Source organism: Corvus hawaiiensis, chromosome 5 (assembly GCF_020740725.1).
Source record: "Corvus hawaiiensis isolate bCorHaw1 chromosome 5, bCorHaw1.pri.cur, whole genome shotgun sequence".
In the NCBI taxonomy this organism is placed as follows: Eukaryota; Metazoa; Chordata; class Aves; order Passeriformes; family Corvidae; genus Corvus; species Corvus hawaiiensis.
In genome coordinates this window covers 56,540,644-56,567,791 of record NC_063217.1, presented here as the reverse complement: position 1 = coordinate 56,567,791, position 27,148 = coordinate 56,540,644, and the positions used below count along the sequence as shown (strand labels likewise).

Sequence of the window (27,148 nt, the reverse complement as noted above, 5' to 3'; positions counted from 1 at the left end):
TTCTATTCTGTCTTTTTTCTCTTGGATGACTTACTGTTGCACCAAGCAATTCACAGACACTGTCATGTGTGTGGGATGGAAGGACAGAAAGCCCCAAGTCTTTGTGCCCTGATATACAGAGAGAACTCGGAAGGAGAAAGATGCTTTCTTCCACTGTGATTTCTGCTTTTTGCCCAAGCAGCTGCCTTCTGGTTCTTCACAGGGTATTTTTAGAGAGTGGACATACCTTAAATACTAGTCTGAGCCTTTGTATCCACAAGCTTCTTCATAGACATGAATCCTTAGTGAAGATCAGAGAAATACTGGGAGAGGAGAAACTGTTTTCTCAGCCCAGCTCCTGACTCTGTCATTGTCCTATTCAAAGAGGATTTCATAATTCTCACTGGCATAACCTGTCCAGAGAGCCCATCTGAAAAATATTCTCAACAGATAGCACTGTATCACCTGAGGGGGCACCCTTATATTCCCTTAACCACCTCTAAAAGGATACCTTTAAGACAAAGTTTTAATTCTCTGCTGAGTCCTTCCACCCTCCCCTGCATACACAGACTCTTCTGTATTTCAGCCACTACTGGCTCTGAGGAAACAGGATAAGGTTATGTCTTACTACCTGCAGCAAATAACAGCAGATGCCATTGTAGCAGCAAGAGGCAGTCACAGCATGTCAGCAAGATTTTATTCAAGTCCTTGCACCCTCCCCTGTCGGGGAGGTATGAGTTTATAGCTGACAGAAACTGAGCAGCAAAACCCAGGTTCAGAAAGCCCACTGAGAGTCTGAAGGACGAGTGCTGGGTGCTTTTTTTGCCTGAGCTCGTGTTATCGACACACAGTTGAGTTGTGGTGTGCTTGGAAAGCTCACATTTCAGTTTCCATCAAATTGGTGCAAATTAATTTATTAATTTAATTTTCTCATTCTCAAAAACCTTCAAACAAGGTTTTCCAGTCTTTCTATTCCAGTTTCAAGCTAAATTTATAGCTTTGAGGTTTATACTTTTAAGCATTAATTTGGGTATTTGCCTTATATGTTGTCTTGACTAAGCAACGCAAGGAAATATAACATGAGAAGATCCCTTGTCAGAAGTTGGCTCCTATTTTCATTGGCAGAGCTTGGAGAAGGTAAACTTTCTGGGAAAGATGGTAAGACGGTTGTCAGTTGGAGGTATCCTTTTGCAATTCTCAGCCTGTGATTGTCATATTAAAAAAAATGGAAATAATTCAAACGCAAGATGGTGGCATTTATAGAATCAGAAGTGCTGCTTAGAATATTTCTTGACTGTTATGACAGTCTTTCTGCTATGCCCATTAAATTTCCTGCGTCTCCCAAATGACTCCTGCACAATATACTAATGAACAAGAAGGATTAAAAAAAACCTACTATGAGGAACATCTACTCTTCCAAAATTATTTCAGCCTTTTTGACTTCTGCTATGAGTAAGTGTGTTCATTTAGGTACATTTATGAAAAGACTTGGGCTTACCCCTGCTTGCAGAATGATGGTGTATCCCATCCCCTGCATAGTGGCTCTCAAACTGGCTCTGCATTTTCCATGATGGCAGACTCCTATCCTCTGAATTCCTTGGAGAATTTCTTTGGAGGTAGTTACTTGCTAAGATATACCAGTGCTGCTCGGTTTCAAATTGGAGTACTCTTTTAATGTTCCAGATAACTTGGATTTAAGAATAAAAGCGCATATTCACTTAAAGGTGTAGTTTTTCAAATGAGAACAAAATTAAGGATATACTTAATGAAGAGTCTGCTTGAGTGCTTCTACCTCCTCTTTGGTTAAATTAAAATCTCTATTAATACAAGATGCAACTTTTCTACCTACAAAAAATGCAATCATGTTGCTGCTTTTGTAGCGTACTTTTTTTACTTTCTTAATTATATGGCTTCATAAACTGGGATTATAAGAAAGAATGCTATCTATCAGGACTTGTAATAAAATTAGAAGTGCTGGTCAACTACATAATCCATGTTGCTTTTGTATAACCTCTTGCTGTAAAGGCACCAAGGCAGATAAGTAGGGTGATGAGATAAAGTGTATGTTCTGCTATATTAATATAGCTTGAGATGAATCTTTTCTGATTCATGAGATGTTTTTTAGTGTAAATCCAAAATAAATTTATTTTACCAGCAAAGTTCAAAAAATAATAATAAAAAATTACTTCCTCCCACTCAGCTGACATCAGTAGACGTGTTTGCCTCACCTAGAATGCTCTACGATATTCCAAATTTATTGTGACTGTAAACAACAATTCTGCTTGCTTTATGGCTTTCCTGGGCTCCAACAGTAAAACACAATATCTCTATCTGGTTGGAATTATGTGTTATAACAGTTTTATGGTGGGGGGAGTAAAGCTCTGATAAAAATAAAATAGAGTTTTGCTTTTTTGTGTGACCTTGTCATTTGAAAAAACATTGCACTCTAACGAGATATAATTTAAAAGACCTCTGGGAGCAAATTGAGTTTACTGAGATATTTCTGAGAGTAATTACTTACTGTGAGTTGTCAGTGCACTCTGTTACAGATCCTTTCCTAGCAAATGTAGATATCTGGGACTGTGTAGAATGGATTAAGGCTCCTACCATTAACGTTTGATGGGAGACAGTAGTGAAAAAGATGGATGCTTATATAACTGACATTTCCAGCATTTATGGCCATAGACTAAAATGCCAGGTGCATAATTTCAAGCAAAATGGCAGACCCAACTCAATAATATTTAATGATGTAAGAGACCTTGGCTGGGAGAATAGCTAACGGAAGTCATTGCACTGCATTTATCGAATTGTTAAAATGAGTTGAATAATAATTGTGTTGGGCAGGAGTTTTGTTTTAGAAATTTATTTCTGTGATCTGGTACTCCAAAAATAAATTATTTCTCATTCCAGTCAACACAAAATACAGAAAAAGATTTCAAACTAGCTAGCTTGATGGCTAGATTTTTACGCTGACTTTGTCCTGTGTTTACAGCACAGAAATATATTCAATCACTCAGACACGGTTTGGAAGATTGGATGAGATTGACTGGACAAGCAAGTGAAAGATAAAATGGCCTTCCAGAAGAATCTCCTTTTAGTGTTTGACTCTTTGCAAAGTTGGGCCTTTTTGTCTATCATCACACATCTAGGAATGTTCAGATTTAGATTCTGTGGAACTCGTTACAGAGATACTTGTGAGCCAGGACTATGATATCACTGAGAACGTCAGGAAACAGAATATTAACTTCTTCCATTAATACTTTAAAGTATTAGCAATTCTGTTAATACTTTAGCCTTGAATAGGCAGAAGGGACTCGAACTGATGGAGAATCTCAAATTGGTAGAGGTCTGTAGGGGTCTTGTTACTGGATCTGCGGCCACAGAGTCTCCCATGGGTCTTTCCCAGGCAGTGCTTCTCCCTGTGGAGGGCACAGAACAAAGGTGGGCTTGAGGAAGAAGTGGGCACGACCTACCATTTCCAGCCAGAGGATTGTGCAGGCTTTCCAGAAGTTTACAAAGGAAAAATGGACAGTATATGCATTCAGGTTAAACAACAACAAAAAAACCCTCAAATTCTTACTCTTTAAAAGAGAATTTTTAAAGCATTTTGTCTCTTCAAAAAATCCAAATGTCTCGATTTGAGTATTCTGAGTATTCTACTTATAAATAAAAGGAAAATTTGGGATTGGGAAGAAATAAGAGACTCATTTTTCCAAAGCCTAGACTGTCTGGAATTTTTCAGGTCAAACCAAAACCAGATACAAAAACAGATCACTGATTTGGTGTATACACCTCTCTATCAGCACGGATTAGCTTCTTTTAGCTGTATATGGAATAATCATCCAGGCACCTCTTTAGCTTTAGCACGTCAGAAGGTGCAGCAATTGAGGACATGAGGTAAGTGGAGGGGTAGAAGCTCCCTAAACACCCCCCTTCTGTTGACTGCATCCTTAGCACACCGGTGTATCCTGCTGCCCAATATCCTGCCCCCCTGAGGATTCCTTTCCAATGAATACAATCCCCTTGTTCCCCAGCAGGAGTGGGAGACAGAGTATCCCATTTGACAGGGTTTCAGCACAGGCTTTACTTTTATTTTTGTGGGCTGTCACCTTGAGGAACCATTTTGATTCTGCTCACCATTGACCAAGCTTTCCCCCCCTGCTTTTTTTTTTTTTTTTTTGCACATAAATTTGTCAAAGCTGCATTACTGTCAGCGGGCCATGACATAGCTCTTAGCAGTACTTAGTAAGTCTTTCTGTTCTGTCAGAAGTAAAACCAAGCCAGGAAATAGCCACACTCCACATCTGAGAAGTGTAGACCAGGTTAACACAAAACTTATGGGGACTTGAGCTTAACTGCAGAATGTCTTAAAATAGTTCAAGCGTGGGAGGAATGGAAAGGCTGTTGTTAATAGATCTCATAGGTAGGGTTGCTATAAACCCCCAAGAAATGAAGTGGTGGAAAGTTTCCAGATACTAGAGAAGTTTTAGGGGGCATTTCAAGAGCAATGATTAAGTACTTATTTTTAGCCTTGCTTGTTCAGTACTGAAAGAATCTGCTTGACAATCTGAACAGTTTTCTGAGCTAAAATTCCTGGGGTAGAGTAAATGGCAGTCATAAGTATAAATTCTTATAAATGGCAAAATTTCCTCTCACTTCAACAGGAATAGGATATTCCTGTAACATGAATTTCTGAAAATTTAAACTAAGCTTCTCTTGTTTCAGAACTGCCTAAAAAAAACCCCAAAGGAGTTGGAAATTCCCCCCTGGAATACATCTCTAGGGTCACTTAATTCTCTGGATCCTACCCAACTGCTATTGAAGTTAATTGAAAAAACTCCCATTGACTTGAAGAGGTTTTGGATCCGACTCAAAAGGCTCTTAGTGGCAGCAGATTACAAGAAGGACTCCCACTGTGCAATTCCAGCCATCTGCCTATGGGTAAGCATTTATTGATACAAATGCATTTGCTTGGGGTATGTCATGAGGCACTTCAGTCCCAATTAGGCAGTATTTCAGAATGAAGGAGATCTCCCCCTCCCATCTGAGGTCTTTGTTATCAGACATAAGTTCTGAGCTGGTGAGCTATAAAGTAGCAATAGAAGTTTACCCACAGCAATGTCACAAGTTCCTTCTGTGTTCTGGGTATGTAAAAAGATCAGCTAGTGCTGGGTTAAGCTGGTGTTCAGATTCCTGTCTGTCTGCTTGCATTAGACAGGACAAAATCTCATCATTTCCATCTCAAACCCATGCTCAGTGATACTGTTCTCATTATCAATCTTTTACTATATCATCTCTGGGTTAAGTTAAGAGAATTGGGAAACAAAACTGAGTGTAATATATAAGGACTTTCTTAATTAGCACACACAGCTGTGTGTTGCCCTTTTAATCTAAAACTGGTAAAGAAGGAGCATGATGTGTGTGGAAAGCACGTTTGAACGATGGTTGTCTCCAGCAGCATTGCAACATACCAGAGAATCAAATGAGTTTTGATGTAAAACACAGCCAGAGACTGTGTAAATTGCCCCAGCTGATTAGGAAACAGGGAAGCTGTTAACATCCTGGAACAATGCATGGAACAAAATTGCTCACTGGTGTGGCTTTGGAGGAGAGCAACTGATCAGCCTCATCGCGTGCCAGGCCTCAGTGGTGTCCTGTACACACTTTAATCATCAATTACTGTAATGCTGGGGCAACCCACTAACAACTTAATTATTGTCTGGAGTTCTGGGCCATAGGTGGCTCCTCTAGGCTATGCTACATAGAAAATCAAATCAGCTGGTGTGCAGGCTGGAAGGGACTGTGCCACAGCCTCTGTCTCAGGGTGTAGGCACCACTGGAGCTCGTGCTGAAAGAGTCTCAAAGTCTTATTCTGTCAGACTGCGTACATGAGGAAGAAACATTCCCTAGTCAGGGAATCCACTGCACAAGTTGAAAAAGAGGCAGCAATATATTTCATAGGCTTGGGGCAGCTGTGTGCTGCCACAGGAGGCAGATGTAGCAGAAGGCACTTCTGGTTATGAAAGCAATTTTTTTCCCTTGACGATGAGTATGAGAGCAGCATAAATTTTGCACCATGACAAAAATCACAGCAGGAAACTCAAAATGGAGTGTAGCCCAAACTCACAGAGTCTCCCAAGACTCTTATTTTACTTCAGTCAGTTTAGTTAAGCCCTTGGGCTCTTCTCCAACCAAGTGTTTGTCTGCCTCTAGACATGAGAATCTGCTACTAATCTTATTTCTGTCCTGGGCTAGATTGAGTCCCTGATAGGAATTTCCAGTATGGATAATACAGAGCTTTTGTTGCTTGTGGGTTTTTGCTTGTATTCTTTAGAAAATATTCAACATCTCTGGTTTTGTCCAACAAACAGTTTAATAAACATGCCTACAAGCAAGAAAGAAATTTCTCTGCCTGGAGAGAGCCTTTAGTTCAGCTCTGAAAAATGGTTGTGATCAAGAAGCCAGCGATATGATAGATTCAATTTTACTCTGGACTGCAGTTGCCATATAGTACCAGGGCTTATGGAATCACAGAATGGTTTGGTTGGAAGGGACCTTAAAAATCATCTAGTTCCAAGCCCCCTACCATGGGCAGGGATACCACCCCAGATCAGGTTGCTCAGAGCCCCATCCAATCTGGCCTTGAACACTTCCAGTGATGGGGCATTCACAGCTACTCTTGGCAACCTCTGCCAGTGCCTCACTGCACTCTAAGTAAAGAATTTTTTAATAACATCTATACTAAATATCTCTTCCTTTAATATAAAACCACTCCCTGTCCATGTAAAAAGTGGCTTTCCCTTTTATTTATAAGACCCCTTTAGGTACTGGAAGGTTGCTTTAAGGTCTCACCAGAGCCTTATCTTCTCCAAGCTGAACAATACCATTTCCGTCATCTTGTTTCATAGGACAGGTTCTCCAGCCCTCTGATTTTCTCCATGGCCCCCTCTGGGCTTGCTTCGGCGAATTCCTGTCTTTCTTGTGCTGGGGACCCCCAGACATGCATGCAGTACTCCAGGTGGGGTCTTACCATAGTGGAGCAGAGGGGCAGAATCACCTCCCTTTACCTGCTGGCGTTGCCTCTTCTGACGTAGCCCAGGATGCTGTTGCTTTCTGGGCCACATGCATGCACTACTGGCTCATGTCAGTTTTCATCCACCAAAACCTCCAAGTCCTTGTCTGCAGGGCTGCTCTTAATGAGTTCTCCCAGTCCATACTGTCTGGGATTGCCCTGACCCAGGTGCAGCACTTTGCACTTGCACTTTTTAACTCCATTAGGTTCTCATGAGTCCACTTCTCAAGATTGTCCAAGTCCCTCTGGCTGGCACCCCTTCCTTCTGTTGTGTAAACTGCACTGCTCAGCTTTGTGTCATCTGCAAATTTGCCAATTTGCACTCAATCTCATGTTCTCTGTCACTGATAAAGGTATTAGCACCTGTACAATGACAGAGCACTGTGGGACACCACTTCTCACCAGCCTCCACCTGGACATCAAGCTGTTGACCACAATCCTCTGGTTTTGTCCACCAAGCCAATTCCTTATCCACTTTATTCAAACCCATGATTCTCCAATTTGGAGATAAAGGTATCATGTGGGACCCTGTCAAAGGCCTTATAAAATCTGGGTAGATGACACCAAAGTCTTAACCCCACTAATGAGCTCATCTGCACTGATGAGCAACAGGTCCAGTAGTGCTTCTCCTCTGGTTGGTTTGTGCAACACCTGGACAAGGAATTTGTTCTTAACACCTTTTAAAAGTCTCCTGGACTGCTCACAGCCAGCTATATTGCTCTCCCAGCAGATGTCTGGGTAGCTGCTCCTCGGCATCTGTCTCAGACAGGCACCTGCACATCCTGAAATCTCATGGCTGTCTCCATGTGTGGCATATAGCAGCTTGTTTTGCAGGGAATCATAGTAAACTGCAGAAAACTAAGAGTTAACATGCAGCCCAGAAAATCTGATTTACTAACTAAATTTCCCTTCAAGATAATAGATTGGAGGAGCTTTCCCATTGTGGTAAAATGCCCAGTTAATCTGAGAGCCAAACAGATGGGAAGTTTTGAGAAGGTAGGAGAAAAAGGGAGCTAATAGAAGCTGCAGTTACATACATAAGATCTGGTCTGAAATAACAGCTATAAATGGAAATTATTTGCAGGATATTGCCCATATGCTTCCCGAACCTGTGTCCAGGCAGCAGCGTTTTCAATTACTTCCCCAAATGCTGTCACATCTTTTGTAGCTCTGTATCTGAAGGGGGTTTTGAACGTGAAGCTGGGCCAGCAGCAAGATTAATTTCAATATTAAAAGCTGATGTTTTTTCACAAAGGTGTGCAGCAGCACCAGACCAGCACAGCTGCTGATCTCCCCATGTCCAGGCTGCAGGAGCAGGTTTCCTGTCTGTTCGTAGCTGGGGGGCTCATACCAGCCCACTGCAGCCTTGCCAGGGACATTGGCAATGAGCACACACCTGCTCTCCTGCTGGTAGAACACCAAATTCTCACCTTCAGAGCCCTCTCCTGGTCTCCTCATCCCAGTTATGTCTCCTTCCTGTGGCTTAAGTGACTCCATATTCCCTATTTCATATTCATCAGCCAGCTGGTTACAAAAAAGGTGATTCTTTAGATTTAACTTGACTAACTGCTTTGACAGATGTTTTTGAACATCTTGGTATTAAGGCCATAAATGCCTCTCCTTGGAACCAATTTCTGGCACTTTAAGGACTTGTTTGGCTGTCCTTCCATCTTTAAAATCTCTCAGATCTCATCTTCCACCCCTGTGTTTACTTGTGGGGCTTTTTTTCCCTTTTGTATACATTCTTCCCAGTGCTGGAAGCAAAGGGAAATAGCTGCTTTTGTGTGGACCCCCTCAAGCACTGTGGGTGTACAGGAACATCAAAGGAGTTTGAGAAGAATAGGGCTTTCTCACATTGAGGAAAAGTGAGGATGTGGCTGACCCATATTTTGCCCTCTGCCCTTTTGAAATCCCTGTATAATCTTCATTCTTCTGTTTCTTACCTGTGAATTGGGAGCAATGTCATTATGTCACAATTCTGGGTGGTTGGATAGTAAAAAAATCAAATTCAGGGTAAAAAGGACCCAAACACCCAAAGTGAAGGATACTGGGGACAAAAAAACCCCAATCCTAACTGCACACTTAGTAATGGGTCATCAGCTTTAGGTTAGTCTTTCAAGAGGGAGAGGTTGGGGCTGAAATAGTGATATCTCAACATTAGGTTAATGATCAGTAGCAGTTCTGAAAGCAGATGTAAGGTTAGGAATTATTATGAAGGAGTAGGTACCAAGGTAGAAGTCATTATATAGCACTGTATAAATTCATGCCTCCCACATCTTGAACACTGTATTTCTGTCAGCCTTATATTTGAGTAACATTACTGGAAAAAATTCCAAAAGACATATTTTGACAACCCACTCTTAAGGAGAGGGATTTCTACACATATTAAGGACAATCAAATTATGGAAGACCCTCAGCACAGGGAGTGATCAAGCACTTTAGGATTTTTCAAGTTGGAAAAGCAATGGCTGGAGGACTGTGAAATGAGATTTTGGCAGAGAACAATTGTTCTATGATTCTTCCAGGGCTTCAAGTATTAGAGTGACTAAAAACTATGTCATGAAGGCTAAAGAAATTCAAGTATTTTTTTTACAAACTATATAGTTCAGCCATGGAAACTCTTGACATAGAATTGTTTTAAACACTGAAAGTTTACAAACATTCGAAAAATCCCTAACCAAACCCCCAAACAATCTACTGGAAAAATTCACACTAGAGTTGTGAAAAGCTAACTGTTCAAACAAAGGCAACACTTCTTCATCTGGGGTCTCCTGAGTTTCAGGTGCTTTGTGCAGGGAGAGAGCGTTATTCCAGTCTGTATCTTCCAGTCTGTATCTCCTAGTTGAATTTCATGCGAACCCTTTATTTTATCCTTACTTGGGTCTGTAAAACAACTTTTTCTTCTCCCTTTCAACTTCGTGGAGAGATGGTTAAACTGGTCTTTTCCCTCTGTGAAGGTCTGTGGGAGGACTGTCTCACAGAGGAAGACTGTGACCTCCTGTTTGCAGGGTGGATGGCAATTTCTTTGCTTTGTGAAGAACCTTTTCTCTTTAAACCTTGTCCTACAGTTCATAACATGTGAAACTGATCTTCTCTGAAGGAGTTGTTTTGGGGTTTTTTTTTCATGTGGTTCTTGCGTCTTTGAAAGAAAAGTTGAGAAGAAAAATACAAGAGATCACAAACCACTTATTTCTCACAGTGTGATTCAACAGGAAACAGGAAGGCAAGAAATGAAAGTAAAATAGCAATCTGTGGAGAAGGGGCTGAGGACAGGAGGCAGAAAAGAAGCCTCCTATCTTGCAGGGAGGCCAGAATCACTTGCTTGTTTAATGATTTTATTATAACCTTAAAAGGCGAACTGTGATGTTAGGAGTAACAACTCCAAGGGCTCTTTTTGAAGCTAAACAAACCCAGCCCATCTCATGGAACTTTTCACCAAATGGAGGCTCTTTGGGACATAGGGAATTACAGATCATTCACTGGCAGCAGTGGCCAGTCTTCACCTAGTAGATTATTGCTTTATTTCCTCTTCTCTCTCAGATGAGTTTTGCTAGGGACTTCCTAGTCGAAATGTGGTATAATCAGGTTTCCTTCAGGCTAAACAACCCCAGCTCCCTCAGCTGCTCCTCATAACACTTGTGCTCCAGACCCTTCACCAGCTTTCTTGCCCTTCTTTGGACAAACTCCAGCTCCCTGCAACACTATTTGACCCTGATGTTTTAGGGTCTACACAAGGTACTCCTGTGGGTCCCCTGGGAGTTCTGAAGTTGTACCGCTATCTGCACTTTACCTTTCCTTTCTTATCCTTTCAGGAAGGATGCCGGTCCTCACAGTTGTGGTGTCTCAAACCTCTGCAAGATTTCTGATCTGCTTCAGTGCTGTGTGATTTAAATGAATCTGTGTTACTCTGAATTAAAACAAATTGGGAGCGCTTGCCTGAGCCACCAGGTGTGTCAGCTGTGATGTGTTATGGCCAGTAAGCGAGGTGAGATCTTAAACTGCACTGGTGAGGTCTGCCAGAGAACATTTGCTCAGCCATTTTTCCCACATACATGTGCCATCCGTTGTATGGCAGACGTCTCAGCTGATGCTGGAACAGGCTTCAGCTTTCACAGCTTTAATACTATACACTCCGCCATATATCTCCCATGACAGCCTTTGTGGGAGCCTCTAGCTAAGCCTTTTTGAACCTGCTTGTGCTCCATCTATGGGAAAATTCATATTTGTCCTACATATTTGTCCTACTTCCTATTTGGAAGCAGGCTCTGGGGAGAAACAGTCAGGGAGCTGCTTAGCAGCATGGCAAGTTTTGAGAAATGGCATCCTGTGTAGTAGCTCAAAGAAGGGGAGCTGACAAACCACAAACCTGAAATTCATTAATGATTCTAAATGCATCCCAAAAGCCATGGAAGTTCAGACCTGAGTTCTTTCAAAGTGAGAGTACTGGGGCTGTGGTCCAGTCATGCAGTGCCAGAGCTCTCCTGCAATGTTTTTGCCTGGAGAACTAGCAGCAAAGCAGCATACAGCTTGGTCCAGGCTAGTTCTTCCTTCTTCAGGTCAGAGCAGTGGGGAAGGCCGAGCTTCTTGGGTCTGTTCATCTCTCATTCAAAACTGCAAATTTCAGGGAGCAGTGGTGGGTGACAGGCAAGGAAGTGCTAGCAGGTGGCTTCTTGGCTGTAAAAGCAAAACTGGGTTTTGCTGCTCCCTAGAAAGAGGGGTGTTGGCAGGACTGACCTACAACAATGCCTACAAGGCATTGTTCTCTGAAAGAACTCAAAGCCCTGTCTTGCTTGAGGAGAGCTGACTCATTTTACACCTGCAGCCTGTGCTTGAGCTAAAGGCCCATGAAAGGCAGAAGGGATCCCTTCTGTAGCTTCCCTTGGTACTTTTTCACTTTAAAAAACACAAACACACAGCGATTACTGTGTCATTTGAAGTCATCTGCTGAAATCAGATGTTAAAATCTGAAGTTTAGTGATGAGAACAAAAGATGGGGATTGAGGTTCCAGATGTTTTCCTTGAGTTACTGGGGTTCAGTTACTCTTCAGACCTAAGAGAAGGCTTACACAACTTGTCCATGTTGTCAGGCATGCATGTTATTTCTTCAAGTATTGTATGTTCAGTGTCTGTGATATTTATATTCTTCTTCCAGCACTGGAGCTTTCTTTTTTATTTTTTTTTCACACTATTATCTTTGTACCTCCCTAAGTTATAGTACATATTGTTTAAAAAGTGACTGAGACAGTGAAGATAAGCAGCTGAGTATTATTCTCTACGACATACAGCTTTCAGAAGCCATACACCCACAAACACCCACCAAGCTGTCTCCATCCTCCTCTGTGAAAGAAAGAAATTGCTGCTGGGAAATGATGAGAAGAGATCCTTGCAAAGAGGTGAGGCTGAGTAAAATGCAGCAGGACATGGGAGTGTGCTCATGGCTTCTCATTAGTGGAGAAATCTGTGCAGCACATCACAGCACACAGAAGCTCGTGTGACAGCTCCTGCACCTCGATTCTGTAATACGGTCAAGCTGGGAGGACACAAAAGCAAGAATTTTTTCTTTATTCTCCTAATATTTTTTTCAGCAGGTTTTAACTTACACAGTCTCTCACAATATACTGACAACTGCTTTCAAAGATGAAATTTTAAGTGAAATCAAATTGCTTTGTGAGAGAAGGTTTTGTGGCTGCATTTTCATGTCAGAATTTTAAAAATCTGAAGCCAAAAAGCATTTCTTTCTAAGTTATCTATTTTAATGTAAAAAAAACTCCACCCACTAACAAACCTGACCATTGTCTCTATTTTCTACAGAAAGTAGTGTGTATTTACTTTGATTGAGCCTTGTGGTTTGTTTTTGTTTGATTTTTTTTTTTCCCTGGGGTTCAGCAGTGATTTATTCAGTTACATGAAAGTATAAAGCTGTTGTTATTTACAGAAAAGTGGAACAAATATTTGTAGTAGAATCATAGATTTTTGGTTTTGGAAATGTGTCCAGTAAACTCTGTAAAGCATTGATGCATACATAAAGCAAGAAAATTATACAGGCTTTTACAGACTGTATGGAACAGATGCTAAATAGGCTTGTAAAGGATTTTGCACAGTATATATTTTACCTTAGAAAATGCATAAATAAAAATGCAGTAAAAAAAACTCAGAAGAATAAAGTATTTACATCTTGTCTACTCTGTTACCATGGTCCTTTATGAGAAAAACTCATGTATTTATCAGAGATTACAATTTGCAATGACTTCCTTGGTGCAAAGGACCAGTAGTACTATTCTTTAAAAGAGTTGTTATTTTCCCAATGAAATCTATAGGAATTTTACCTTTGCAAGACATGTAAACCACTAATTAGTTACACTCGTGTCTGAATAAGCTGTGTATCATGGCTACCGAAATGAGAGAAATGTAGGCTGAAGTGAGCTGCACTATCTTTCTCTTAAAATTAGTAAGATTGACCTCAACTGGTAGAGTTGCCCCTGTATTGCATGTTTTAAAAAGTGGAACTTTTTTACCTCAACTGTGCATTTTTTCAGGAGTAGAAATGTAAGGGTTTTTTGTATTTGTAAATATTGATTTACAGATAGGCTCTCTAATGCTATTTTCCCACAAAGTACAGGTATTGTCAAATGTAAAGGTGCAAAAGTCTTGGTCTAATAAGAAACCTCATCAAAATTAGGCTCTCAGTTGGTCTTGGTTTATTGTATTTGACTTGATTGTAGGTATCCTTTCTATGAAACAGAGTTTTGAAAGGTCTCAGCCCACTGATGTCAAGGAATTGGTTGCCACTGACTTTATTCTGATGGGTAAAGGATGCCCCTGTGGTCCAAAGGGCTTCAGCCTGGAAATTACTACTCAATCAGACTCTTGCCTGGAGAAATGCACTAATCAAAAAGTACTTGGAGCTCTGTCTCACTAATGCCTCTCTCTGAGTACCAAGTCAGAAAACACTACCAAGTTCCGTCATTAAAACTTGCCTCAGATCAGGAGGTGACAGCTTTGCTGTCAGAGAGCCAAGAAACATTGATGCCATAGACATTCATCTTCCTACAAATGGAAGAAATTACAGTGGAGTCATGTTTTCCCATTTATAGGGGGGTATCAAGGTTTACAGAGCACACCAGAGAGTAAATGTGATGTATCAGACTTACAGAGTTGAAGGTTAGTCAAGGCTAGTGAGACATGACTTGGGTGGGAACAAAGGAGCAAGCAGCAGAAAAAGAACCCTAGCATCATGCCTTGTAAACAGATTACCAGTGGCCTTTGTGTGTGTGTGTTTCAGGGACCATCAAATGGGATTCCAGGCTCATATAATTAAAAACAAACATGAAAAGCAAACCCTTATGATATTTTCATGCTGTAACTTAAATATTTTCCTCCGCCCTGTTTTATATATTCATTCGAAGCATGAAATTGTAATCTGTTTTCTAACACCCTTCTGCAAGAAAAAAAAAAACAACCAAATAAAAAACACAGCAAAATAAGAAACCTAAACCAAAAATCTCCCAACCCCCACCAAAAAATAACTATGTCTCCCAAAAAAAATATATTTCACTCTGTTTTCTCTTGAGGCTACTGTTTAGATTGGACTGGATTCCGTGCCCTGTTTTTAACATAGAAATGTCCTGCCATTCTTTTTGATAGTTTTGGATCAGGCTCCCAGATGAAGATTTTCACATTGTTTTCACTGCTGGAATTCAACCATTACACATTCAGAAATACCACTGAGCTATTAGCTGTGAGACTGGGATCCCTGATCTATGGGCTGCACAGTTGTGGGGATAATTTAGCCAGCTGAGGTCTCTGTCTGAGGAAAAAAGGAAATCAGAGATTTGGCAGGGGACCTGCGAGATCCAGAAAAAGTGGGGGTTGGAAATGCTCAAAGAAATAAATATTCAGATGTTTCCTATCTCACTTCTCCCTGACATATATATTTTGCCGAAGCCTGCGTTGAACTATGTTGTTTTGAATAAGACTTTTGAAATATTTGAAAAGAAGAAAATTTCAAGGATATTTCCAAATGGGTAAGCATTTCAAAAGGAAAAATTTAGATGCTTCGTCACAGTTTCTGAGACAGATTCAGAGCAAGCAGTCTAGTTCAGGATAAGGATTTGTGACATGCTTGCTGATACTGTGAAATCTGCAGTTGTGGTTGAAAAAAATCCTTTTCTTGGCCTGTCTGGAAAGAGAAGCACTCTGATTTCTTGTCACTACTCATAGGAACATTTTATTTTGTGCACAGTGTGATGTCTGTTAATGATATAGACACAGAGCTCTCAGTGGGCTCATTCTTCATAGAGTATTTCTGTTACTTCTACACAGAGCTAGATTTAAACACGAGCATCCCAAAATCTTATCAAATTTGTGGGTCAATGCCAGAGTAATTTATTATTAGTTAACAATTAATGCTGGGCACTTCCCTGCCAGAAGCAATTGGAACCATACACTGGTGCAAGTGTAGTCTCACTGTGTCCCAAATTGGGACGTGGCCAGTCATAGCAGCACATTTTTCAGTCCCAATTAATGCACAAAATCAATAAAAATCAAGCGTCTGTTAATACATGTATACCCTTTAGGCATGAGATATGAATGTGTTTGAGGAGTGTGGGTGTAGGGATACATCTTCTGCAAAAAAGTACTTTTGTTAATTTTTTATTATTTGTTTAATTACGTGTTTGACTTAATCTTCAGTTTTGAAAATCAGCCATGGATGTGATCAGTAAGTACATCAAGGTCTTGTCATTACTCAAGTTTCAAAGTTTTTTTTGGTTTATTGTCAGAAACAGCTAGAAAATAAAGTATTTGACAACTTTCCAGTGCGCTGCTATGATGGTGCACCTGCTGCAAGTAAACAAAGATTAGAAATGTGGTTTTAACGACAGAATAGGTGCACAAAATTGAGGAATTAATTTTTATTGGACTTATAAGTTATGGAGGTGTCCTGGTTTCAGCTGGGATAGAGTTAATTTCTTCTCAGGAGCACTTGCAGTGCTGTGTTTTGGATTCAGAATGAGAATGGTGTTGGTGCTATGGGTTTTTACTAAGGTGTGTTTATCATAAGTCAAGTTTTTTTTTTTTTTTTTATTTGTCTCATGCTCTGCCAGTGAGGAGGTTTGCAAAAGAAAATGGGAGGGATCATGTCCAGGACAGATAACCTGAACTGGGCAAAGGGATGTTCCACACCATACAATGTCATGCTCAGTACATAAAATGGGGCAGTTACCGGGAAATGTGGCTAATCTGGGTTGGATAAGGGGGATCTGTCATTGGTCACTGGCTTGTGAGAAATTGTGTTGTGAATCACTTAGGATTTTTTTCACTTTTTATTATCATTATTTACCATTATTATTGCATTTTCAACCATTAAACTGTTCTTATCTTGACCTACAAGTTTTACAAGTTTTGATCCTCCTTCCCGTTCCACCAGAGTGGGGGTGAAGGAAAGGAAGGCTGAGCAAGCGGCTGTGTGGTGTTTTATCTCCAGCTAGGCTTAGAACCACAGCAGGGGGTATTCCTTGAGGATGGCAATTATTTTTAGCTGAAGAATTTGGACTAGATTGGTTTATTTACAGGGTTTTCTACTAAGGAAATTTAATGAGTTTAGGCCTAATATCTACCTTAGGCTTTGGCCCTTGAGTAAATTCGGCCCAAATTCTTGGCTCTGCCCCAGTCTGGGAGGAAGCCTCTCGGTCACAGTGGCCCACGGGAACAAGACTGCTGGTATGAGTTTCAATTTGCTCTGTTCCATACTGGTACTAAACTATCCCCTGTTAAAATGATTATATTTTTAGCAAATTATTCAGCATGCTGAAAGGTTACCCAATGTAGCTACTTATTAGTCACTTCTCAAATCATTAACAAGCTATTTATGACACCTTCATGTGCAGGTACAAAGCCTTCTGGAGGATTCCTTCGATTTAATTTCTCTAGCTTAAAGCCGAATGGAGAGAACAAAGGCAGAGCTCACAGTCATTAATTAAGAGGATGAAGGAAGGCAGAGGGGATGCTGACAGGAGGTGACAGGCTCATTGAAAAGAAAAAGTTACATCCTGAGAATGGGGAGATATTATAGACAATTCTTTGAGGCTTGCTGAAGTGCAAAACTAATCCGTGAGTATCTCGCTACCTCTTTTTGTTAAAAACTGCTTTGTCCTTAACTATTTACTTAATACTGAACAAAAGCATCTTATAACTTCACATCTGAAATAATACCAAGTGCAAATTCTGTTTTTCTTTGCCAAAGGACTTTGGTAGGACATGTAGTCCCTTGATTACTAAATGCTTCATGAGTAGCTGTCACAGGAGCCAGGCTATGAATAGGATTTCCCAGGTCCTACATGCATGCTGCCCGAGGTTGACATACCACAGATGTCAAAGTCTCAGCAAAGCTTGCTGTCCAGGTGGCCTGAGTGTTCTGGCCCACTCCTCTAGCAAAGAGATTTCGCTGGAGCCGTGTTGGCAATGAGAGAGCTTTGCTTTGTGGGACAAAGATGGGCTTTTCTGTCAGTGCCCAGGGCCTCTCTGGCCTCAAGGGCAGAAAGACGGAGGAAATTTCTGGGGTATTAGCAAAACCAGGCAATGCATTTTAAACAATCCCCAATCCCCTAAAAAATAGAGAGTCACTGATAATCACTTTGCCATAAACTGATTGTCAGATTTTCTGCTGCCCTCATCTGCTCTTTGTTTTCTCTGTGGTTACTCAGCCTTTTCATTTCCTGGTTTTCCATCCTTCTTTTTTCTTCTCCCTTACTCCCCTGTGTTTTTAAATATTAAGATGCTGGGCTTTGTGCAGCTGTGATATTCACCAAAATAATTTTCTCACCTTTAGACAAGGGAGCAATTCCCATCGCGGAGCCTCATTTCTTCAGGGAATCACCAGGGACTTTGCAGTCACAGAGAAAATGCAAATTCTTCAATTTCATTTCTCCCTTGCTGTCTTTGCTGCCTCATACCTGTGGCTGTGATGAGTTTGGTGTCAACACCAACAGAAATTCCTTGAAGGACCCAGTTCCTCCTTGGGAGACTGAAAACACTAGCACCCCAAGCAGGGGAACTGCATCTCCAGCACTGCCTTGGATGGGCTGGCAGAGACCCTGTGTGATGTGGCTGCCCTGCATCCTGGTGTGGGGGCTCCGTGGTCAGCACCACCAGGCACAGGTGAGTCCCACCAGGTGTGGGCTGTGAGAAGTGGGAACCCTTGCTGTGTGCTGGGCAGTCCATGGCACAGCAGGCTGCATTCCCAGCTGCGGTTTGGGCTCCTTAGCTGTGACTTTATTATAGTAATAACCATAGGATTGACTTGGTTGTTCTTGGTAAATTCCTGTAATGTTTCTAATTGGTTTATGATCCTGGGGAGAAAGAAGTGAACTGTTGAAGTAATAAAGCTTAAGCACTGCTGAAGTGCTGTTTTGTTGCTCTTGAATTGAATGGCAGCCCTAGCTGAACAGGAAGGCTCATTTGTAAAGCTACCTTTTTGCCAGTTTCTAAAAATTTTTATTAACAGAACAACAGTTTCATTAGCACTCTGATTAGCTGCGAATTTCTATACTGTCTGTGTGAAGGACAAGCTCTTAACACAAAAGGAACAATCTAGGGGAAGAAACTTATTGCAGCTTGCAGAACTGACTGCTAAATGTTCTTACTCTGTCCTATTGTGTTTGCTCTTGTACAGAGGTCCTGGTCCTCATCACACAGGGGACAGGAGACAGGGCAAATTTTACAAGCAGCTGAGCAAGGACCTGGAGAGCTCTGTGAAAGACACCTGCTTCTGAGTATTCCCAGTCTGAGGAGGTAAATGCAACAGGGAAAATAGGGAATGAGGTACTCTGAAAGGTCCTCATAGAAGAAGTGAAGGCAGATGGGAAGTGGCCTGGAAGGGGAAGCCAAATTTGGTCATCTAGTGCTTGCTAAGGAGCCAGAATTCAACTTGTATTTTTTGCCTTTCTGGGAAAAGCATTCAGTCTCCAGCAAAAGAAGCCTCAAGTCTGTCAGCTTAGAACCACCCGTGCTGGAACGAGGTACAATGCAAGAAAATGGCTGAGCTGGTTTTTCTCTTGTGTATTCAAGTGATGAGCACTGATGAGCAGATTGGGGTGCTGCAGGACAAGTTGCACCCTCTGAGAACAGTGGCTATAACCCCTGGCTGGAGCATCCCAGGGTATCCAGGCCATGTATCCACTTCCAAGCTGCAGACAGTATAGGTAGCTCTGGGTCTGGCACTACTTGTAGCTACCAATCACCCTAACTCTTGTATTTGACAAATAAAATGGGAGTGTTGTGGATAGTAAGAAGTTGGGAATATGACAAAGATAATTTTTATCTTTTCTTTTCTCATCTGTGGGTGTAGAAGCACTTAGAATACAAGGACTGTCCCAAAAGGTGTGACTTAATGTTCATTGAATTCAGTGGGATTTTTTTTTTGTTCAACACAAAGGTTTTCTTACAGCTTTTGAGAAATCAAAAGGATGTTTTCAATTTTTTTTTCTTGTAATTGCAATGGATGCCTTATTTTCATGTTATGAAACTTCCTTTTTGAAAGTACTTTGATTTTTTTCTCAGAAAAATCAACTTTGAAAAGTTATTAATTGCAAATTAGTTTTTTATTTTTTAAAACTGAAATTAGACAAAAAGTTTGCCCAGAGGCTATATTTGACTTATTTCAATTTTTCACAGTAAAATAACATCCTCTAAAATGACACCACTTGTTTCTGGTACAAAATGAGGGTCAGATTCTCCATCCACCTATATCTGTGGTGTCTTGGCATCAAAGTCAATGTTCTTCCTGCTCAGTACCTGTTATTTTCATTATCTATCCATTCTTTTTTTTAATACAATAGCTGACTTTTCTGGTGTGTGATTAATGTCCTCAAACAGGTACAGATATCAACTGACATGTATGGGCTAGAGGTACTACATGAATTATGCAGGCAGCTGCAGGAAGTTGGCATTTAAATACAATTCCCTTTATAAAACTGATCTCTCATTTTTTCCCCTAATCACTCATTTATACTCAACTTATTTTTTTTCACTCTGATCCTTCTTTTCTAATTAACTCTTTCATCCTCCCCTGAGAAATTTTGCAGCCTGAATAGAAGCAGATCTGCTGAGAAAGCCTCTCTACTACCATCATTAGTAGCAGCTCCAGTTTGTTTCAACGTACCACGAATGGTACATTTTGTAGGCCATAATTTTAGAAGAAATCATAAATATGGAAAGATACCATTCCAGGAAGGTTTTAACTGCCAATTTACAGAGTCTTCAGCTTTTGAGCTGTGCAAAGTACAGGTATATACTACACTACACTCTGCCCCAGAGAGCTTGCAGTCTTATGAGCAGGTGGGAGTGACAGGATTTTTGCCCACAGCTGAAGTAGCTGTTTGTATCCAGGGGCAAGTGGAAGTACCTTGTTTTTTAGCTACTGATCCTAGTACCCCCATATTAATTAAGCTGTGCACTGTGAGTACAAGGGCTGTCATTTGTGGGATAAACCCAAAGTGATCTCTATCCTCACTGTGTAATTATGTTTTACTTACAAGGTAATCACCTAATTATTCTTCTCCATATTTGTAATTAAACAGTAATATAACCAAAGGTTTTTCTGCAGAATTTATAACAATTGTAGAGTAAGTATACTTAGCTATTAGCAGCACATCCCTTAGTTTGTCAAAAAGGTAATATATACAATGTTGTTACTACCTTCAGCTTCATGTATATCACCTTTAATTACATGATGAAAAGCAAAACTTTACAATAGAACAAGTTTGTAGTTATGTAAATCTAACTGGAAAATATGATTGTGTATCTATTAATATCCATAACAAAGCTTTACTTTCAGCAGATATAAATTCTGGCATATCTCTAGTGACTGCTCTGGAGTGTGGGTGTAAAGTAATAAGCTCCTTTGCACTAAGTGATAATCACTATGAGGTCCTGCCCTAAATTGCCTCTCAGCACTAGCAGATTATGAAATGTTTAATAAATGCATATAATGGGAGGAGAACTAGACCCCGGGGTTTAAATGAGACATGCTTATAGCAAAGGAATAGTTATGTTATGTTTAAAGCAGATTAAAATACATCTTAATGATTTGATTCTTCTTGTAGCCTTCTCTGTGTAAAGTTTTAAGTAGAGTGTGCACTGCAAACCTTTGGGTGCACAGAAGTAACCTGCTGGTCCTGATGCTGTGCCACCTTCTGTACAAGTGACTTTCCATTTTACTTTTTCCAGAGTCTGTTGTTCTTCCACCTTCTTCTGCTTTGGAGGTGCAGAAAGAGGTGAGGATCTGCTCTGGCGCTGGCATTTCAACTCTCTATTTCTTGGCTCTAAATAGGGAATACTGCCTACAGACCTCAGGCCTTTTTTTTTTTTATTACTCTTATTTTTAAGAAAAATTGTGGTCATTTGTGAGGCTCCTAAGTACTATGATAATGGAGGCTGTAGTACTTCATGTAAGTGAAAGATGAGGAGACACATCTGTAGGAAAGTTTCTTGTATCATATGGAAGCTCTGATTAGACGTTTCAGATGAAGGAATGCATTTCATCCTAATGGTATTCTGACCCTGCTAATATTAGCGATGTATGTTATTTAATAGCCCTACACAAGATCATTGGGTATCATTAAAGTGGGCAGACTTTAGTAAGTAAGTAAGTCAAGATTCTGTTTCCAAAGGGCAAATCTAGCTGAGTAATCATTGCTGTTCCATGCTCTTAGAAATTAAAGTTTGGAAAACTTTCTCCTTTCTGATACCTGAGGGACACACTTGCATGTGTTTTCCCTAGACTCCCATTTCCCTTTCTCTGCTGACCGGCTCTGGCTGTTCCTGGCTCAGTTTCATCTAGTTTATATCCTCATTGTAGTGACAGGCTTCTTTCCTGCTTAACATGTATGTCACATACAAATTATGCAAATTAGGGTGCTTCAGCAAGGTCTGAGCTTGTAGAGAAATCAGGATGTCTGTGAGTGTTTGAGCATGGGAATGTGCCAATGTATTTTATGTGCATGTGTAAGAGATGCAAAAAGAATTGCAGCTCGTTAATGAAATTATGCTTCAAGTGTGCTCTAACTTTTTTAAGTCCAGATTTTAAAAGTGCCCAAGATGTTAGGTGGTTAAGTTTTAGTTACCTAATGTGTATTTAGTCCGTGCTTTGATACAAGATTCCTTCACAAAAACTCTGAAAAAAGTCAGTGCTGAACTACCAGTCTATTGATTATGGTTAATTTTTAACAATGACACATGTTATGCCATTTGGAGAGGCAGGATGCCCTAGGTTCTCATGGAAACAATAGTGCTTAACTTTAGTTTGCTTGGGAATAATTATGTCAGTGTTGGACACATGTTTTCATTTCTCCCTTCAGAGGAGTGTTGGATGATCGTCAGATGCCAGTATCTGTCAGTAAGCCCCTTCCTCTTGAAAGCCACACAGTTAGTTTCCAAAGGTTTCTTTCCCTGACATGGCATAAATGTGATTAAATATATAATATATTTAAGTTACAGAATCCCTGAGCTTTTAATCTTGGTAAACCTGAGAAGTTAAATGCCTCCTATGGCTTTCAGAGCTTTATTCCATCCAGAAGAAACCATCTGCTTTCCACATAATATCACTCTGTTTCCTTGATCTCTTCAAATTAATCCTGCTGTGATTAACTTCAATCCAATTAAAAAGAACATGTAGGCAGCTGCACAGGTCTGATTACATGTGGGCATGATAGTAGGGCTCCTCATGGGGGAACCAGATTAAGGGCCAATATGTTATGCTAGACGAGGCTGGTAGCAACACTTCAAACTCTGGTATCCTGGTATGACATGCAGTGTATAATAGTACCATACTTGCAAGGTATAAAACTCCTTGCAGTGGAGGAATTTAGAGGTTTTCATGTGAACATATATTATTTCACATCCCTCTAAAGATGCTATGAGTCTGAGCATTTATGTCTATAGCAAGATCTTGAAATAGAGCTTTATTGAGTGCAGAGGACTAAGGCATGATGAAGGGGAAAGGAATTCTGCACTTCATTTCCATGAGCCTGTGGCAAATAGTGTCTTCCTTGTTTATTCTCACTGAAAATGCCAAAACCAGAGGGATTTAGGGGCCTAATGTTTGTTGGAGCTTTTTTTGTTTTCACAGAAAAGCATGCAGAGAAGGGGCAGAATTTTAGGTACAAGTTCAGAGGAATGATCCTGTACCTCAGCCCCCAGACTCATGATTCTCACAAGTTGCCTCAGGGTCTTGCTGTGGGAAACAAGGTATGGAGTTTGCCACAAAAATCTGTGTGAAGCCTGCGTGTTCCTCTGCTCTGCACTTAGCAGGCTCCCAGCATTGCAAAGCGTTGTTCCACATCACGGAGGAATTACCATCAGCTTGTGCGCGTAATTTAATGAGAAGCACTTCAAAAACGTTTATTGTTATGAATCATATTGCCATGAATAGCCCTGCAGTTGGTGGAAGGCCAGAGCTGGAAATGGCTCAGTGCCCAGCGCATCTGCTTTCAGATACCTAAGTGGGGAGTTTTGGTGGCTGGGATTTGATTGTTCCCAGGTGGGACTGCTGGAGACTATCCTCCCTTGAAAAAGAAACAAGAGCAAGCCCCGTTTTGGATTTTTTTTTTAGCATGTGTAAAGAGAAAAGGAGAGAAAATTTCACTCTCAGTTTGATCTTTGAGTCGTCTTTGAAGGACCTGGCCATGGTGTGCCCAAACCTGAAAGCTACCCCAGAAACACAATTATAAGACAATAGGAAGAGCAGAGCACTCATGAGTAATGAGTTCAGCATTACAAATTAAGGCTGAAAGCTTTTATGATTCAATTGGTAGCATTGGTAGCTTTACTGTGATTGAAATAGATTTGGGGGGTTTTTTATTAGGGCTGTTTGTATATATATCCATAGCTTGTCATTAGTGGTTAAACACTGATTTGTAGCAGCACAAAATTATTCCATTGAATGGCACTGCAGCTCCTATTTTTTTCAACATCTCTCTTCTTTCTTTCACTCCCTCTCCCTTTTTTTAACTAAAAAACAACAAAAAAACCAAAAAAAAAACCCACCAAAAAAAACCCCAAAAAAAACCCCCAAAAAAACCCAAAAAAAGGCAGAGAAGACCATTACCACTCTGATTTATGTAAATACAGCCCTAATTCAGGCTGGTGTGCCAGCAGTCACATAAAAATGATTCAGTGCCACGATGTTGGTATCTTTAATAGCTTCTGAGATGGACAGAATCCTCGTCCTAGTAAGGCCACCTCTGAAGGACTGGAAACGTGCAGATTTTTCATCTCAGTTGCACTGAGAACTAGAATGATGAATCAGTGACTGCTGAAGCATCTAATTCAATTAAAGCTCTTCATCAAAGGACTGTGGTTGTCAGCATTAGAAACAAGGTAAGGATCCTGTTGACCTGAGTATTTAAGATGATCTTCTGAGATTTTGAGAACAGATGGCAAATATCCATCTAGTACTGATCCAGCCTTATGCCAGGGAGAAAATACAGAGCTAACTAGTTGCTATCTGATTAAATCTGAAGATTAGCAAGAAATCTAGAATGTGCTATTTATTAGTCAACCACATTTTTGTGAATTTTCCATCATATTTGTAGGTAATCCTCTTACACGTCATAATTGTCATTCTCTGGGTTACTCTGCATACATATAGGATATGCAAAAGTGAGAAATATAAAGCATTCCTTATAGGCTAATGCACCTTATAGAACTATTCAGTCTGAGCATTAAACCATTCAGTACTCCAATTAAACACCCAAAGCCTTTACTGGCCAAGTCATAGGATGGGGACATCATCTTCCATTATTCCTTGGACCAGAGTTGATTCCTGATGTTGCAGAGTTTCCATTCCCTGAGTCTTCTTGTACTACCACCACCACCATCTTTCCCTGTCAGTATTTTTCATGTTCACACTCTGTAGTGCTTACTCTCCCCAACTCAAAAATTGCACTCTGTGCTTTCACATTTCTGACCTTGCATGGCCTTGTGTTCTCATGGACTTTCTCACACCATAGCATTTGGCCCAGTAAAACACACCTGAGGCAAAAGAAGAGCAGGTGCTGAAATACAGCCTTGCTATTAATATTTCCCCTCATCTTCTCCAACTTTTCTCAAGCATTGACTGCAATTTGAACTAATTGTTTCTGGCTAATCTTCAGAGAAAAAAAATGGGTGGTTGACCTTCAGTTCCCTCTTCCTCAGAGTTTGCAAGTCCTTTGCCTGGCTGCTGGGCTGCAAAAGCAAAGGGAGCTCTGCCTCCCTTGGTTTCCAGTATAACTGTGCTGCCTTGTATGCACTGTTAGCCCAGAGATATCTCTGTTATCTCTGAATAAGGCATAATAATGTTTCTCTGTGGAAATCAGCCTTTCACTCCAGCACCAGTATCTTTACAGGGTTATATTTCAGCATGTATGAGGAAGTTCATATGCAAAGGTTTAAATAGCCAGATCTCCTAAAGCACTAAGCAGTAATATCAGCTGAGATCCCTTAAGTAAAAATGATAGAGACAAAAGAGAATGCAGTATTCCTGGGTTTTGGAGTTTGGAGTTGGTTGGGGCTTTTTTTGTGTTAGGTTCTGGGTTTTGTCCTTGTTTTTTACCCTTAGCTGGTTTAATTGGGAGATACTGGTTGGTTAGCATATGTAACAGGAACTTGTCTCACCTCTGGGTCTTATTTATGCTGTTTAAAATAGTCTGGTACAGACACGAGCTTTTGCAGTATCTGGCTTCAAAAGTCATTAGATGAGATTCTGTGAAGGTGGATGCTGTTCAGTGCACAGATAGCATCTGCCTCTTCTTCCACACATGCAAATAAAGCAGTGATAATGCCACAGAGGGCTTGAAAGTTACAGTGACTTAAAACTGCTGTTGGAAACAATGTCTATGTGGATCAGTGTCATCCCCTGCACAGACAATAAAGTGAGCAAGGACTTTTAACCTCACACAGGGACTTTGCCAGTTAGGTTCAAGAGGTGTTTTGCCATTTTCCAGAGCTGCAAAAGGCTACCTTGCAAGTATCATAGATTAAACTCTTCCGTCGCTTCTCTGGCAGAACTGATTTGAATATCTGTCCGAGTTACTAGGAGGTTACCAACAAGTAGGTCATTCCCAGTAGTGTTCTTTTCTAGGGCTGAATGATCCCATGCAAAGGCAGATGAAATGAAGCCAAAGTGAGGGTTTGTTAGCTAAGGAAAACATTCTTTTCTGTTGCTGTCAATCAAATGCACAGAAAGAGAGATTCAATCATAGTGAAGACCTTGGACATTCAGCTCCGCTTGATTTTTCAATTTTATAAACAGCAGGAGGCTCAAGAAGAAACAATGAGGAAAAGCAGGGCTATGGAATCAGAAAAGAGAGTCAACTTTTGATTCCTGTGTCATTTAAATCCAAATTATAGTAATTTACTCAGTCCAGAGAGTCTGAATTTTCACCGTTTTCCAATTTAGGCAGCTGTGACAGCAGACTCCATGAAAAACTCCTGCTTCAAATTTAATTGATAAATTCACAACTCCTTTGTTGTTTTTTTTCCCCTTCTTATTCTGCTATGGCAAATGTAATCCCACGCAGTTTTTTGTGCTAGAAACAGCACAGACTGCAAAATAACCTTTGCACTTAACAAGATAAAGGATGTTTCATCAGCAAATCCATAGCTCCAGATTCCCATCCCGCTCAACCTCACAGATCAACATTGCAGAGGCAAAACCTTTACTTGGAGTCCTGGTTCCTGCCTGCCTCCTGCAGGAGCTGAGTGGACACCTAAGGTTCTGCCTTTCTTGCTGAAGAACAATTTTTAAAGACATTGATTATAATAGTCATAGTTACTTCTAATTGAATATTTCAATGTCAAAAGCAATATTTGGGGGTTTTTTCTCTATTTTAAAAACTCCCTACAAAAAGGTGATATTTCCCATACTGAAAAAGCACCACTTTATTTATCAAATGTTGAAAACCATAGATTTATTCCAGTTAGCATCCATTTTTTCAAAATTGGAAAAAGAAAAGCAGTGAAAATTTTGCTTGACCAAAAAACCTTGAGCATCTCAGTACTGTTGGGCATTAGGACATAATATTTTTGTCCAAGCAAGTTAAGCACAAATTCCTCTAA

General features: G+C 40.5%; 1 long non-coding RNA gene across 1 annotated transcript in view; it reads left to right on the top strand.

The window, feature by feature from the left end:
• LOC125326782 overlaps nt 1-27,148 on the top strand; it is a 146,789-nt gene that overhangs the window by 98,633 nt on the left and 21,008 nt on the right. The window contains exons 7-12 of the long non-coding RNA XR_007203993.1: nt 4,705-4,920; nt 10,864-11,036; nt 12,261-12,444; nt 16,939-17,161; nt 17,880-18,208; nt 18,723-18,841. This is a non-coding gene — a long non-coding RNA (uncharacterized LOC125326782). The remainder of the gene's footprint in view (nt 1-4,704; nt 4,921-10,863; nt 11,037-12,260; nt 12,445-16,938; nt 17,162-17,879; nt 18,209-18,722; nt 18,842-27,148) is intronic.